Source organism: Halichoerus grypus, chromosome 10, assembly GCF_964656455.1.
Source record: "Halichoerus grypus chromosome 10, mHalGry1.hap1.1, whole genome shotgun sequence".
Taxonomy (NCBI): domain Eukaryota; kingdom Metazoa; phylum Chordata; class Mammalia; order Carnivora; family Phocidae; genus Halichoerus; species Halichoerus grypus.
This window is the reverse complement of record NC_135721.1, coordinates 119,693,816-119,710,476: the sequence shown is the minus strand read 5'-3', so window position 1 is coordinate 119,710,476 and position 16,661 is coordinate 119,693,816.

Genomic DNA, 16,661 nt, shown 5'->3' with positions numbered 1-16,661 from the left:
TAGAATATCCAATTAGTGATGATATGGTGGGGCTGGGAAAGTGTCATTCGCCTGGGTGGTCCCCAAACTTTTCTTGCCTTTTAGCCAATGACATTTATTTTAATAATAGCTCGGAGACCAAGAGGCCTCTGCTCTTCCCTCTTCATGAACGATCATGAGGAACTCCCCTATTTCTTACTCACGTCTCTGGAATCTGTGCGTGGTGGTTGCAAAGGAGTGTTTCCTATCAAGGGTGGATTTGAAAATCTGAGAGTTGCCGGCAGATCTCTGAAGCAACCTCATGCAGGAAAACAATCAGACCTTTTATGTCTGGTTTTTGGGGCCACAAAAATGAAGTAGAGTGAAGAAGGGGGCTTGATGGCTCCATGGAAAGCAGGTTTCTCTAACATTTGGAATTTGGAAGAGAATTCTGATTTGTTCGTAATCCAGCTGGAGTTAAGGATTGTGGGCCCGTCTCGGTGCCCTGATCCATGCACGAAACCTGCCATGGGTGTGCAGTTAGAAAGTAGTTTCACAAGTCACCTATCAGCTAAACCACCATATGCGATTAAGGTAGTTTCAAATTTCTGGAGACTGGAGGTGTCCAAACATGGGTCCGATGACCACTTGCCAAGTTCTAGAGAGCATTCAAAACACTGCCTAGGTGGTTGGACGTAATCATTTATTCAACCTGTCAGCAAATGTTCGTTACATCTACTACATTCACTGCTCTGTGCTGGCTGTTGCATTGGCTTTAAAGGTCTACCTTAAACGTTTATAATTTTATTATTCTAATAATTTTGGTATAGATGGCAAAAAGGAATGATCAAAGAGTCTCATCCTTCATGATGCTGAAAATACACAAAGCAAAGGCTCATAAGGTGAATTTTTTTAAGTCCCAAAGCAACAGTAATAATGATAAAATAATAATAATAATAATAATAATGATAATAATAATAACAACAACAACTATCTGAGCCAGGCAGAGCCTATAATTTCATCTTTCAACAAAACCTTATAGAAAATATGATTACCCTTCTTCCTCAGACATGAAAACTGAGGCTCAGCGATCTTAGATAAGCTGCCCAAGATCACAGAGCTAGTAGCACCTGGACGAAGTATTCTATGCAGTTCTATCCAACACATACAATAGGTAGGAAACAAGTCAGCATGTTGTCTTTTGGCTACAGAGTTACAGAAAAATGGAAATGAAAATATAACAGTTACTCATTGAAGGCAAATGGGGTTCCTTTCTAAACCAGTTGATGGTAAGTTATTCACTTTGTAAATGGAGATTTGCAAACTCTGACAAGTCACTTGGCACCAGGTACCTGTAAGACATTACTTATGGCAAATCAGTTCAAACACACACAAAAAATGGTTCTTAACTCGACTTAAAAAAAGAAAAGGTTTACTTATTTGAGAGAGAGAGAGAGAGAGCGAGAGTGCGAGAGGGGGTGGGGGCAAAGGGAGGGAGAGAATCCTAAGCAGACTTCATGCTGAGCACAGAGCCCAACATAGGGGTCAATTTCACAACCCAGAGATCACAACCAGAGCCAAAACCAAGAATCAGACATTTAACTGACTGTGCCACCCAGGCGCCCCTTAACAATGACTTTTTATTGGTGATTTAAGAAGCTTTCAAATAGCTGGAGTTAGGATTATTTCTGACATCCCAGTACCTTAGGGATTCTTGGAAGATGCAGCAGCGAAGGAAAACCTACCCCCCAGTACCTCCACCTGCCGCTGCCCCAGGCACTTCTGTGCACATCCACTTACTTAATTTCCTCCATGACCTCAGAGGGTCAATGCTACTAACCCCATTTTTGCAGAAAAGAACATTGAAATTCAAGATTTTGTTCCAGATCATGCTCATTATTAGACCATGGAAGCTGGCTATTCAGTCTCAGGCTTGCAGTTTACACGTAGCTATGCATTTATGTAACAGGGTAACTCACAGTGCTTTTCTGGGCTACACGCTCATTCTAACCATCCCTTTGTAATGGCGTTTGTATGTGGAGAGATGCTCTGAATTCCAAACAAGAGATGTTGAAAGATGGAGGCTTCTTGTGTACTGGCTAGAACCAACATTATTATTATTATTATTATTATTATTATTTGGACCAATTTGAGCCAGATGCCATCCCCAGGGTGAGGGAGATCAGGTCTCAGTGACTCTACACTGAACCATTTGTCAATGGACCAGTGGTAACCAATGATGGTATATGGATTTACATGCCAGGACATGGGAGCCAACTAATCTAATCTCAGTTCCATCCCTCCAGACTCTGTCCCAACGTTGGGTAGGAAAGGGATCTGTCTGTAGGCAATGAGGGAATGAAAGCCTAGATTAGCTTTGGTTCCACGTCATGTTCCTCTGGAGGTGGAGGTGGAGGTGGCATTGAGGACCACCTGCTGGGCCCCAGTGGCCGGGAAAGGAACTGATAGGAAGATGTGATTCTTTTTGCTCTGATTGCCTTCACCAAGCATCCCTGGCTGGTATACCAGAAGCTTTTCACATTCCCACTCTCTTCTAATAATTGAGTTCTAGCGGAGGAATAGGACATGGGTCCTCAATGGGGTGCCTGCTCCCTTAGAAAGCCTGAGAAGCCACAGTTGCTCCATGAAGCTACACATGGAAAAGAGATTAGGCCAGGCACTGCTTTAGGACAAGGCCAGCCACAGCAGGCCCTGGCCTTGACTATAAATGAATCTGCACTTATCCTTCTGCCTCTGGCTTCCACAGCCTGTTCTCTCTCCCCATCCTCCCCATACAGAAGCAATGATTTAAAACTGCAAAATCGATGGACTTTGAAATCCCCTGGAGAGCGGAAGCAAATCGGGGCTCACAATCTAAGGAGAAAGGGACATTTGAGAAAAGCAGATTTTGAAGCTCAAAGCCAGCTAATTTAGTCACAGTTTATTAGGGCGCCAATTTGAAACCACAAGCGGGGACTAACCCTGTCCTATTTTAAATAGACTTTCCATTTCCTTTGTCTTGGTCGAAATGTGACTTGGTTAAAATGGAATTGTTTGTGAAATTTCTCCTATCTTAACTTTTAAAAAAGTTAAGTATCGTGTGCAGTTTTCTTTAAATAGTGGAACTTTAACTCCTTTACTTTTATTTTGGTTCTTTTGCTTTACATCCATTTATTGTTGCATTATTATTACATTTTTTATTGTCCTTACATTTATTTACTGCTATTGCATTTATGATTACCATTATTAATAATAGCATCCGTGGTGGTAGTAATAATAGTGGTAGTAGTGGTGGAACGTTTGTGTGTTCTAGCTTTGGACCCAGTTCTCTAGCTGGTTTCTTACTGTAGTGAGCTGGGCTAGATTATATTAGGGAGATGTGAGAGCACCTTAGTACAGATGCATAGCAGAGTTATAGAATCTGTTGATTCAAAATCCTCTATCCCAACCTCCCTATCCTTAGATCCTGCCCTAATCCCACTTTAAAAAGATACATCAAAAACTAATATGTGCAGATGGCAAATAAATAATATAAAATATGGAGTAAAATGTAGAAGTTTCTGTCCTTCAATGTCTATCCCCCCTAGGTAACTATTATGATCAGTTTCTTACATATTCAATGCTTATTCATTCCAGCATATACAGACAGATGGTTCTTATGATCAACTGGATAATTTATACATACACACACTATCAACCCATAGGCTTTTTTAAAAATAGCCTCCTAGTATTTAATATAAAGATGTACCCTAAATTATTTAACTAGTATTCTACTGATGGAAACTCAGAGTTTTTCCCTTTAATTAGAAATCATGGGATCACAAATGTACATCATTCTTGATTGTGCAAGTATATCTATAGGGTAATTTCAGCTTTTTTTTTTTTTAATTAAATTTAGGGGCTGATGGATGGCACTTGCTTCCCGGGTGACGGACATTCTAGACCTCTCTTAATGCTGTGGCCAAAGTAGAGAAGCCAGGAAAGATATACGTGCCTAGAAGAGAAAAAAGCCAGGAGAGCAAATGATTCCACAAGAGGAACCAAGAACTGTGGACAGAAAAAAACAAGAGAAAAAAGCCCGGGGAAAGTTTGCTCCAATTCAATTCTATCCATAATCCCATTAAATTGGGCACCAGAAGCCCCACCCTTCACACCTCATCGCGGCCCTGGCTCTTGCCGCAGACCCTCTCTATCCTCCCAGGGCGGATAGAGGAGGCCACGTAGGGGAAGACTCGAGCTCCCCCTAGAGGCTGGAGAGCATAGGCTGGGCTCACGAATGCACATCCCGTCCGATTGAAGGACATTTGTAAAAGAAAAATACACCAGTTAAAACAGCTGGTCACATGTATGCTTCTTCCCCTGGTGTCTTGATTCATGTGCACACAGTTTTGCATAATTGCAGTGATGGCCTCGATTCAATTTCGTATTCAGCTTTTTTTTCCCCACTTAATATTATATAGTAAATGTTTTTCCATGTGGCTACATAATCTTTCTAATTACCATTTTAATGACTTCATAATACTCCTTCCAGTTCACATATTGTAATTTATTTAACCACTCCCTATTGTTGGACATTTTTTATTGTTTCCAGACTTTTACTAATATAGAAAACGGTGCATACAATATCTGTTGTTTTCTTCTTTTTGAATGAGTTTTTTAGATGATGGGGCGAGTCAAAGAGTGGGGTTGATTTCACAGCTTTCGATAAACTTTGTTCTGCCGATTTTCCATAAGCAACAATGCCACTGGCAGGGTATTAAGATACTCATTCGGGCACTTTTCGCTTGTTTATTTTAACTTCTGCGAAGGTAATCATGTAACCTGCCACAGCTTTTCACTTTCTACTAATTCTCTCTTTTTCACACAGCCAGCTCAGTGATTTAGCCTTTGGTTGATCATTTATTCACTTGATGTCTTTTGAGAACTTAATATTTACCAGAAATTAGCTCTAGAGTTGTTTCTTTGATAACATTGCAATTCTTATAGGAAACAGAAACAAAAGACGAGATGCATCATCTTAGTGAACTCATTTTGTAAAACTTAAAAAAGAAATCATACTTTGTGAAACCCCAGTTATCAGGTTTAAGGAAAATATGGGTTGGAGAAAATCTGCTAGCACATCCCAGCGCCATGAAATGGATAAGTGTTTCATAAAAAGAGATTTGAGACTAACAGAGTACAGAGCTAGCCAAAGCCAAGCATTGTTGGATGAGTAGGAGTTCACCAGTAGCAAAAGATGACAAGCAGGTTCTAGAATCAGACCATTGGTGTTGAATTCCTAGCTCTGCCCTTTATAGGACTTAATTTGTCTCCTCTCTCTCTCTCTCTCTCAGTGTGTGTGTCTGTCTTTTCCTTAGTATTTATTTATTTTTTAGGTTCCTATTCAACTCTTAAAACTCAGACAAAATATCACCTACATCTTTTACTTTCCCCAGCTTCTTTCCCCCAAAAGTCCTTCTTTACTTGGTGCTCCCAACCCACCAGTGACAGGCCTCTCTGCCTCTCTTAGGGCACCCATCACCCGATGTTGTCTGTGTTAGAATGTGACATCTTTGGGGCCACAGGCCATATTCCCCTCCTCTTGGGGTCTCCAGCCTCTAGCACGGTACCTGACACATGTTGGGTACTTGGCAAATGTTTGTTACATTTAATGACTTGAATTGAATGTTTAAGTAATTATGGCACATCAACAGGAGGAAATATACAGCAACTAAAAAGATAATTAGGAAGATGGCGTAGCTTGGTGGAAATATGGTTATGATATGTTTAATGTGAACATGCAAAGTCATGTCTGCATTATGATTCTCACTGTCTGAATATTCTCAGGCTAGGTGCTAAAGAGACAAAGAAGAATAAGAAAAGAGGTTTATCTCTAAGAAGTTCATGGCTCATGTTTACTGAGGGAGGAACGTGTGAGTAAGATTTCCCACGGTGGGAGAGCAATGCTTGTAGTGTGTGAAATGCTGAGTGGGGGGCTGGATTTGTCTGGGGCAGTTGGGTAAGATAGGCATAACATTTTTTGTGGGCTTGGAGGTTAACTGGGAGTCAAAGGGCAAGATATCGGAGAAGGAATATTCTTAAATGGGAAAGACATTGCATTTTAGAGAAATCGTTAGACATTTCTGTGTGGTAGATGGGAGGTGAGAGGAGATCAAAGTATAATGTTGTTATATTGTAGATGCCTTGAATAAGATGTTTGATCCTTAACATGTAGACAGTGGGGAGCCACTGAAGATTCTTGAGCAGGGGAGGGTATGATTCCATTTGTTTTTATGACAGTAACCCTGGCAAAGCAAAAGGGTTGGACTAAAGGGGCAAATACCCTGGGCAAGTACACCAGGGAGGTGGTTATAGCTACCTGCGTCAGGTGAGAGATGATGGGCTTGATGGTGGATCTGGAACAGGAGCAAATTTGACATACCTTCAAAGGGAGAGTGGACAAGACTTGCTGAGGAATGGAAGTCAGTGAAGGGAGGATTCTAGGGTAACTCGCAGTGACCCATAATTTGTAAGAAACATAAAAAAGAGTGGGCCTAGGTAGAAGGGTGGGTGGGAATGGGGGAGTGGGGAGATGTTGGGCTTCATTTTAGACCTGTTGACTTCTTGGTGCTGGTGGGCCTCACATCAGCAGAAGGCTGGTATCAGTCAGACAAATGCTTCTAGATTCCTAGGAGATAAGTTCCGGCAAAAAGATGTCCATAAACTGGGTCTAACAAATAATCCCACAACTGTCTCCATGAAAGAGAGGAGGCAGGCTACAAAAAGACATAATTCTGGCAGCCTGACTTCAAATCTAGGTTCTTCTTCATCAGTTGTAAGCAAATTACTTTACCTTGTTAAACCTCAAATTCCTCATCTGCAAATTAGAATGATAACTCTTGCCTCATGGGATAATGTGGGAATGAGAGGAGATAAAATAAACAAAACAAAACAAACAAAACAAAACAAAACATCTGCAGGAGAGACCCAACAAGTGTCCATTTCACCTCCACCCACACTCTACCCCTTTTTTCCCACAGATTATATCAGAACAAGAGTAAAGGGCTGAAACAGAAACCAACACAATTGTCCTTAAAACAAGCATCAAAGAGATCTCTGTCCACTGATGGCTGATTTCTCTAGGGCTCATCCAGTTCTTGTTGGAGCCAAGTGTTGGTGAGATTCAGGGACCAGATCTCCTCTTGAGTTGCAGCCAGTTTGTTTTCCAAATAAGGATTTCTCCAGGGGTGAAATATGGACTTTCTCCATATGAGCATCACCAAAATCCAATCTGTATCAACATCTCAATATGGTGGCTTCATTTATCTTACTTCCTCTCTAATAAGAGAGTAAGACCTTCAATTTCTCTGGCTGGTTTGAAGTGAGGTATATATATATATATATATATATATATATATATATATATATATATATACACATATGTATATATGGAGGCATATATATATATATATGGATCTCTCTCTATATATATATCTCCAATATTGCTATAATACTGATGAAATGGTAATAATTATTCCCATTTTTGAGGACTTGCTTTAGGTACATCACTTCTTTTAATCCTTGCAACACACCTACATGATTTTATATTCTGCCCGTATTACAAATGACCAAACTGGTACAGAGAGATGAAGGGACTTGTCCAAAACTGCACAGGAGGTAATAAGGGACCTAGGATTTGAAAGCAAACCATTTAAATCCAGAGCCCTTATTTATAACCATGACCTCTCAACCAAGAGAGCATTCTCTCTGCCACTCACCACTCAGAGCAGGAGGAGGAGAGATGGAAAGAACTTGAGAGCGAGAGAGATACACAAAGCAAGGAAATGTTGTGTGTATATGTTTTAATTGCTGTTACACATGAACCATAAGTCACTCTTATTTCTCCATCAAGGGAGGCACAAGGACAAGCAAATAGAATGGCATTTATCTATGATTAAAAAGTTATGACCATTTATATGCAAATGAGGGCTGGTCCAAAGCTTCTAGAAGACTGAAGAGGATTACACAGAGTCATAAATTCAGGGTGTTTCTTCTTTTCTATACACTCCCAGGCCAAGTGTAGAGTTTTGGTGGCATCGCCAAGGTGATTGGGAGCAAGGTTGACCACCCTGGGTTGTTTCCTGTGACACAGTCACAAGGACACACTCTTTCCTCTGCCTAGTATGCTCATTAGCTGGAAAACTCTCAGCCTCCCAGATCAAATATTGTCTGCTCTGAGAAGCTTTCCATACTAATGAATTGATTTCAGCAGTTAAGTCTTTGTAATGATGTAGCTCCTGCTAGTTCATTCATTCATTTATTCATTCACTTATTCATTCAACACGTGCTCACTGAGCCCTTCTTGGGTGCCAGGCACTTTCCTAGACACAGAAGGTAAAGTTTGTACCTGTTTCCAGAGCAAATGAGCAAAATCAGGTCATTATTCTCCTGTGGAGTTAACATTGACTGGAAGAGACAGGCAAATAAACAATAAATAAGGGGAAAAATACCCATAATGGTATAATTTCTGGTAATGATATGCACAGGGAGGAGGATAAAGCAGGTTGGTGGGTGGAGAGGGGAGGGAAACCCTTCCGAGGGTTTTATGAACAATGACCTAAATGACCTGAGTAGAATTAAGATCCAGGTCTTAAAAATCCCAGGGTCAGAAACTGGCATTTCAATAGTAGCTTCTCTTAATGTGTGTGCCAATGGGGGGGAGAAACTATAGTCAGAAATAACAGAAATGATGATGATGTTGGTGGTGGTGGTGGTATTGACTATTACTTTTGAGCATCTATTTGGGTCTCACTACCATTGTAAATATTTGCATTTATTATTTCTCACAATAGCCCTGTGAGGTAGGTATTATTGTATCTGATTTGCATATAAAACAAAAACCCTTAGAAAAATAAAATGACTTGCTCAAGGTCACACAACCAGTAAAGGGCACCAGCTGAAACTCAAACTTTCACCTGTCTCCAAAACCTGTAACCTTCAGTGGCCCCTTGTCTTTGCATTCCCAGCACCTAACATGATGTGGGGGGGGGGGGAGCACTACAGACACTTAATACTATGATGGATGGATAAAGGAATGAATTCATTACCCTCAGTGTCCTATAAATGACATCTAATGTGACTGTAGAAATTTCTTGCAAGTCTGAGACTGGAGTGTATTTAGGCATTTCGCAAGTATTGCATTTCTGAGAGGGTGGTGGGATAGAGTATGAGGCCCCGAAAGGTGAAGAACCTCACTGTGGAAGGTCACATATGGATATGAACTAAAGCATGGTGGTTCTTTCTTTCCCTCTTCCTTTGCACACACATCTCTTCAGCAAGGAGAATTTTCCTGCTACAAATCACTACACACATGCTCACACCTCTCTCAGTATATACACACACACACATACATCCCAACACATATACACACAGGCCAGAGACACAGATGCATTCCCGTGAACAAACAGGGACAAACATTTGTAGTACATAACAAGCAGATAGACACAGTTACACAAAGATGCACGCTGACAAAGAGGATACACGCATGCTCACTCACTCACCTGACCTCAGACATAGAGAGGCACCCCCAAGGAGCACTCACATGCATCCGAGCAGAGACTGGGGTCCACTGGCATGAAGGCAGCCTGCATCCCAACCAGCTTGGAGACAAGCTCTCGTGTTCAGTTCACAACAGCTAAGGGAAATTTACTGCTTCTTTCTCTGCTGCAACAACAGCCAAGTTCCCTAATACAATCCCCCCAGAGTCGTCCTCCTCCAAATGCTTCTCCTTCCTCAACTTCTTCTAGAGGGGTGACTGTCTGAGCTTCTTCCAATCTCTCTGACGGGGTCTGGAGGAGGACTGCCAATGGCACAGCTCCTTGGTACTCCTGCTCCTGTCTTAGGGCCTTGGTAATGGATGGTTTCCATGCTCAGGGCACTCTCTCCAGGCTCCCATGATGCACTCCCCTCATCTCCTTCTAGTTTTTGTCTAGCTGTCCCCTTCTCAATAAGGTCTGACCCAATCCACCAATCCTGCAACATCATGATGATATCGACTATTACTCTTGAGCATCTCTCAAGGTTTAGGTACAATTCTAGATGATTTGTGGTCATTTATTCTCCACAATGGCCCTGTGAGGTAGATATCATTGTATCTGATTTACAGATGAAGCCAAAGGCTTAGAAAAGTAGAAAGACTTGCTCAAGGTCACTCCTGTCATCCTTTTTCTTACCCTGCTCTGCTTTTTCTTCTTTTCATAGAACTCACCATTTTCTAACAAAGTAGATAATCTATTTATTATTTCTTATTGAATGTTGTCTGCCTTCTCTGCCCCCATGCCATACACATGCTAGAATATAAGTTCCACACAGATGGGGATCTTTCTGTTTTGGTCCCAAGCACTAAGCAATTTCTGGTACATAGTAGGCACTTAATAAATGGATGTTGAATAAATAACTGAATTATTAATTACCAACCACCTAATTTTTGCCAGACACTACATTTTATTCAGAGAAACAAAGATCACTACCATGGCCCCATTTTGCAGATTAAAAACAAAACAAAACAAACAAAATCCCCTGAGGCTCAGAGAAGAGAAGTATTGCTTAAGGTCTCAGAGCTGGTCTGAAATTATATCCTGCTTATTCCAGGGTACCATATGACTTCCTTTCTTTCTACGCAAGTAGTCTGGGACAAGGGGGCAGCAGCCCAATGGGATCAGTACAGTGATTCTGAGAGCCTTTAGGAGACCCTAGAGGGAGGTGTCCTCCCTTGCAGGGCCCATGTTCTCAGAATGATGAGTTGACTGGAAGGTGAGGATTGTTCCCTCTCCCCTTTCTTGTCACCCGTGGCCAATTTCTGGGTTTGACTCTTAACATGGACCGTGTCCTATTGCCAGGGAAAGAACCCTGACAACCCACAGGCCTTCTCTGGAGCCGTTTCTTGGACATTTCCTTGTGATTTCTGGAAGCCCTGGACCTCTATGCTCTCAGTCGACTGATCACATGCCAAGGCCTGATAGAGGGACTTCTAGACCAGAAAATTCTGAAAGTCCCTGAGACCCCGTGCAGAATTTCCTTCTTTTACTGAAGCTTCTCTTTCTGGGCAATCCCATCACCCTTTGGGGCCACAGCTGGAGGCTCCCGGCTGCAGCTGTCTCTAACTCAGCAGCGTTAGTTATGCAAGCACCAGTGCCCAGAGCCTCTCAGGCAGGCTGCAGCCCTGCAGGGAGGCTGGTGTGGAAGGGGCAGAGGTGGGGGAAGAGAGGAGACAGGAGGAGGAAAGCGGGATGGTGACCTCTCGGTCTCCCCCGTGCAGGCACCTGTGCCCCTTCCCTTTCTTATCCTCTTGCCTTCCAAGTTAGAATTCCAAAAGTCACCATAACTCCCTCTTACCTCCAGCCCCATGCCCAAGCCACTGTGCATCCCCATCTTTTCTGTCTTTCTTGCATCCCTGTAGCCCACCCCCTTCTCCCCACACCCTGAAATGCCCCCTTGGGCCTAGCCCACACCATCTTTTACCTGGGCCCAGCAACACTGGCCTAAATGTTCTCCTGGCCTCCAGACATGGGACCCTCCAGTCACAGATGGAGGGTCTTGACCGTGTTCTTCTGCTAAAACTGTCAATGGCTCCTTACTGTCCTGATAACAGCATCCACACTTTTCCTTGGGTTATATGGCCCTGCGTGATCTGGCTCATGCTGACTTCTCTAACCTCTTCTCTCTGGGGCCCAGGGCCACTGGTCTGTAAACCCGAAATTCCGATAATGCCTGTTATGTGCCCAGCCTGTCTGTCATTTCTTGATGCCTCCCCTTCCTCTGAAATACTCATTCCCTCTTTCTGCTTGGTCAACACTTACTCATGGAATACTGACATCATGGGTCACCTTCACAGAACCATCCAGACATCTGCTCCCCTCAGTACCTGAGAGGGTTACGCCCTATGTCCTCATCCCATTCTAATCCCATGTACCTTATTCGTAGCTCCAGTTTAGTCCTCATGGAGCCACGTGGCGCTGGCCGTGTTGGGTCTCATCTCAGCCAGGAACAGTCAAATGGAAGAGAGGCAGAGGGCAAGGTACTGGGAGAGGGACATGGAGTCTCCATGTAAGCACCTGTAAGCACCACCCTCTCTGTAAGCACCACCCTCCCAGCACCTCCATGTGCTCACCAACCTGGAAGCTCTCCAAACCTCCAAATAAGGGTGTCTAGGGAGGTTACATTACATAGACATAATGGATTGAATCATTGGCCATTGATGATGAACCCAATCTTCAGCCCCTCTTCTCTTCCCAAAGGTCAGAGGGTGGTCAGAGGGTGAATGTCCCAACCTTCTCATCATGCCTTAGTCTTTCTAGTGACAGGCATCATCCTGAAGCTTAAGGGCCTTCTAGCCAGCTGTCATCTCCTTAGAACACACAAAAGATACTCTCATCGCCCTGGAGATTCCAAGGGTCTTAGAAGCTCTTGTGTCAGGAACCAGGAATGAAAACCAAGTATTAGAGCAAAAGATGTCCCTTTCCTCCCTATTATTCAATAAAGGGCAAGGGTTTTAGAAGCTCTGTGTCAGGAGATGAAGACCAAACATATATTTCTTGTTACATCACAATATCACAGATGTGGATGTACACCTCCCAGTGGGACTTGGGTGATATTTTCCTGCTTTCCTCCCCCACACATATGAAACAGTAGGTTCTGAATGGGAAGAAGGCAGGTATTTCATGACTTCATTTCAGGAGGGAGCCTAGGTGCTAACCCAGGAGTGCCTTCCTTGCAAGGAACAGCAGGAAAGGAGGTCCAGTCTTCTGTGGAAGAGCAGAAGCTGAGTCCTCCCCTGGACACCCAGATTTCCTGGGGCTCTTTGTCTGCATTTGCAGGGTATGAGAAGAGAAATTCCCGAAGGAGAGTGTCAGTTTCACTCTAACCAGAGTGGGAAAGAAAATATAAAAGCCATCTCATCCTGTCTTTCTCCTCTGGGGCGGGCATTGTGTCCTTTTTCCTTCTCTTCCCCAGTGTGGTTCATGTTCCTCGAGGTTTGCGACTTTGGAACCCATTTGGCTTTTCTCGCCCAACATACCCCCCGCCCCCAGCCCTCTCAGGTCTGGTCATTCAGGAATGATCCTGATGCTTGATCCAGCTCTAACATCCATGTAGCCTTCTCCAGGTGCAGCCGAGTGGCTGTTCCATAATCAGGGAGGGTCCTGCCCTTTGAAATCACCTGACCTTTATCATGGGCTCAATATTCCTGAAGTCTCGTCAGAAGCCATGCCTTTTCCTCGGACCAGACTACAAAAACCAACCTCAAAAGATGCTTCTTTGCTCGTGATTGGAATTAAAGCCTCTCATCTTGAGTCGGGAGTTGTTTTAGGAAGATCAGAAGTTATGTTTTGGGATTTATGAAATCATTCCTGGCCTGTACCTGGCAGTGAAATAAGGAATATGAGAAGGGAAGAATATTAAAGTAAAAAGAACTGATTCCCTGAAGTCATGCAATGAATTAGGGGGAAGATGGATTGGGGCCTGGGGCTGGCCGCTGGCCCCAGGGGCGTCACTTGGGGCAGGTGCAGTACAGGAATGCAGGGAAGGGGACAGACAGCCCAGGTGCCCAAGAAGTGAAGTGTCACAGAAGGGAATCCACTGACCTACATCTGACATATCCTGGTAAAGCATTTCCTACCTCCCAGGAGCAGACATTTTGCTTTTAATGCCCTAATTCATCTACTCTTGAAAACAGTCCTTTGAAATGGGAAGAAGTGCAGCAGGACTTGAACCTGGCACTCTTCTGTGTTTGAGCTCTTTACTGCATCACCCTCTCTTTTGGTTGCTGACATTTAAACTCAAGTATGGGGGTTTCACAAGCTCAGTGGTCTCTTTTCTATTTTTGGTGTGTGTGTGATAAATGCTGCAAACATCAATTCTCATAATAGGGAGAAATCTGCTTTCATTCTCTTAATGGCGTCACTAACCGCTTATTGATTTTTTTAAAGGGAAATTAGAAAAATAAAAGATGTTGCAAATTATTGCTATTAGGTCCCACTGAAGGGTTGATAGACTCATTCCTGTGTTGGTGTGAGCGAGTGGAGATCTGGGTCACACACAGAATAAGAGATCTTGGTGCTTGCAGTCCAAGGGTCACAGTGACAGCCACAGCAGGTCGAGGCCTGGGCTTAAACTTTAAGCAGCCTCTTCTCTCCTATGTACCTGGATGAAGTAGCATGATAAAGTAGAAAGAGCAAAGATTGCTAACGACATGTGTGACTTTGGGCCCACACTTGCTTAATCCCTGTGACCCTTGGTTTATTCACCTATACTCTTTGGATGATAGTACCGACCTCACGGGGTTTTTCTTCTTTAGTCTTGAAGACAGAATGATCATACAGAGCATAGCACAGTGCCTGGGACACCCAGTGAGTAGTCAACACCTGTTGGATTCTTCTCATTCTTTCTGACCCCTTCTCTCCATTTGGCAGAAGCCACATGCTTGCTTTCTCATGGACGGCACAGAGATCCAGAGACAAGGCCCCTTCCCTTAGTCTTTAATGCATGTTACATACCCTGCAAAATATATCCACCTAGAGCCTAGCTTCTATTATGTAAGGAGGAGAGTGAGCCATCTGCCATCATCCAGCTGGTCCCTGGGTCTCCTGTTGAAGGGGCACGGGGGAATTAAGGACAAATTGACCGGTCTTGGTTTAGATGTGCAAGGGAAGCCCCCAGGCAAGATATTGAGATAAGACTGTGATAGACAAAAAGAGTTAAGATTCTCTTGATGAGAAATTAACAAGATTTTGGGAATCTCTGAGGTTGGGAAAAGGAGAGAGGCAAATGCAAGAGGAGAAAGAAGATCTGGGAAAAATGCCAGGCATGCGGCATGCTAAGTTCCTCTTGAGAAACGTGACCAAATTGTCTAATACTCAATTTTAAGTGATTTCTCGGGGCTATTTAGGTAAACACGACAAACATCAGTTTGTTGAAAGTGATTTAATATATAACAACTCTCGGCATGTACCATTACTGTTGTTGTTATCGTAAATATTGTTATCGTATTGTCGTTATGATGCAGACTTACTTTGGGCATGTGGTATTTTGGGGAGTGAAAGAATTGGGGGGCTAGCAATGTCCGAAGTGGAGTGCTACCATGCGAGAAAAAATGGATTAAACACGTAGGGTGTGAGATGCTATGCAAATTAAGCTCATTCAGTGGAAGCAGAAACTGAGGGTCCAAACTGCTTGGAAAAGCCAAAATTCCCTACCCCCAACCCCAGGGTGTCTGAGGGATCAGAAGGGACAGTGACCTCCTACCAAATGTTAGATGGAGGTTTGAATCACTTTGTCTTGACCCTCAGAAGTGAGGGTGACCAAAGCTAAAATGGAGTCACATCTAATTCATAGGTCATGAAAGCTTCCAGGACACTCTGTTACTCTCCAGGCCAAAACCAAAGGCCTAATGCTACGTACGCCATTTGCCCCCGCACCCCCTCCCCCCCCTTGAGCTGGCTTGGGAGAGCTGTTTGTGGTCTTCTCATCATCATGTCCCAGACACATCCTGTTGTTTCTTCAGCCCTTTTCAGAGAGCTGCTTCCTCTGCCTGTTGACCTAGGCCGTCACCACCCCACCCCAAAGGGCCAGCCCTGCTTCTCCCTAACCATCCAAACCTGATACTTGTCCAGCCTTGCCCAAGCTCCAGCTCCCCAAGAAGCCTGTGCTACCCCTCCAGCCCAAGACTGGTTTTCCCTTATGAGCAATTCCAGGGATCTCTGATTCTCCTTCCCCACCCTCCGCTGGATGGCGATGTCCCCCCCCCCCCCCACTCCCCGTGCACACACACATAGGAATGTCAATGGCATCATCCTGCCGAGCTGTACTTTAGTCTTGATCCTCTGACGGGAGGAAATTATGGGAGTTCTGTCAAAGGGTCCTTGACATAATTCTACCTGCTTCAGAACAAGGCTTGGCAAACTTCTCCTACACAGGATCAGATGTTACAGATTTCGGGGTTTACATGCCACATACAGTCTCTGCTGTGACTCCTTGACTCCGCCCTGGTCCTGTGGCGTAGCAGTGGGCAGTAGGTAAACAAGTGAGCGTGGCTGGGTTGCGATAAGATGTTACTTACTACGGTAGGCGGCTGGGGCTGCAGGGTGCCAACCATTTCAGATGATTCTATCTCAAGGGAGAGATGTCCCTTCGCTTTCACCATAAACACTATCCTCAACCTGACCTGCTTGCGATTTTTCCCGATTTCATCCCCAAAGAAAACGGACTTTAAAGAACTAGTAGGATCACAGTTGCCAGGATGGCTACAAACAAACAAACAAAGAAACAGAAAGTAACAAGTGTTGGTACCATGTAGAGAAATAAGGACCCTTGTGCACTGTTGGTAGGAAGCCATACAGCAGTGCCTCAAAAAATTAAAAATAGAATTAGCATGTGATCCAGCAGTTCCACTTCTGATAGTACATCCGAAAGAATTGGAAGAAGGGTCCCAAAGACATATTTGTGTTCACCCGTGTTCACAGCAACTGGATAATATCACACTAACCAAACGGTGGAAGCAACTCAAGTGTCCGATGGGCGCATGGATAAACATGGAATGGAATGTTATTCTGTCTTAAGGAGGAAGGAAATTTTGACTCATGCTCCAACAGGGATGGGCCTTGAAGACATGATGCTAAGGGAAATAAGCTATTTACAAAAAGACAAATGCTGCTTGATTCCACTTACAC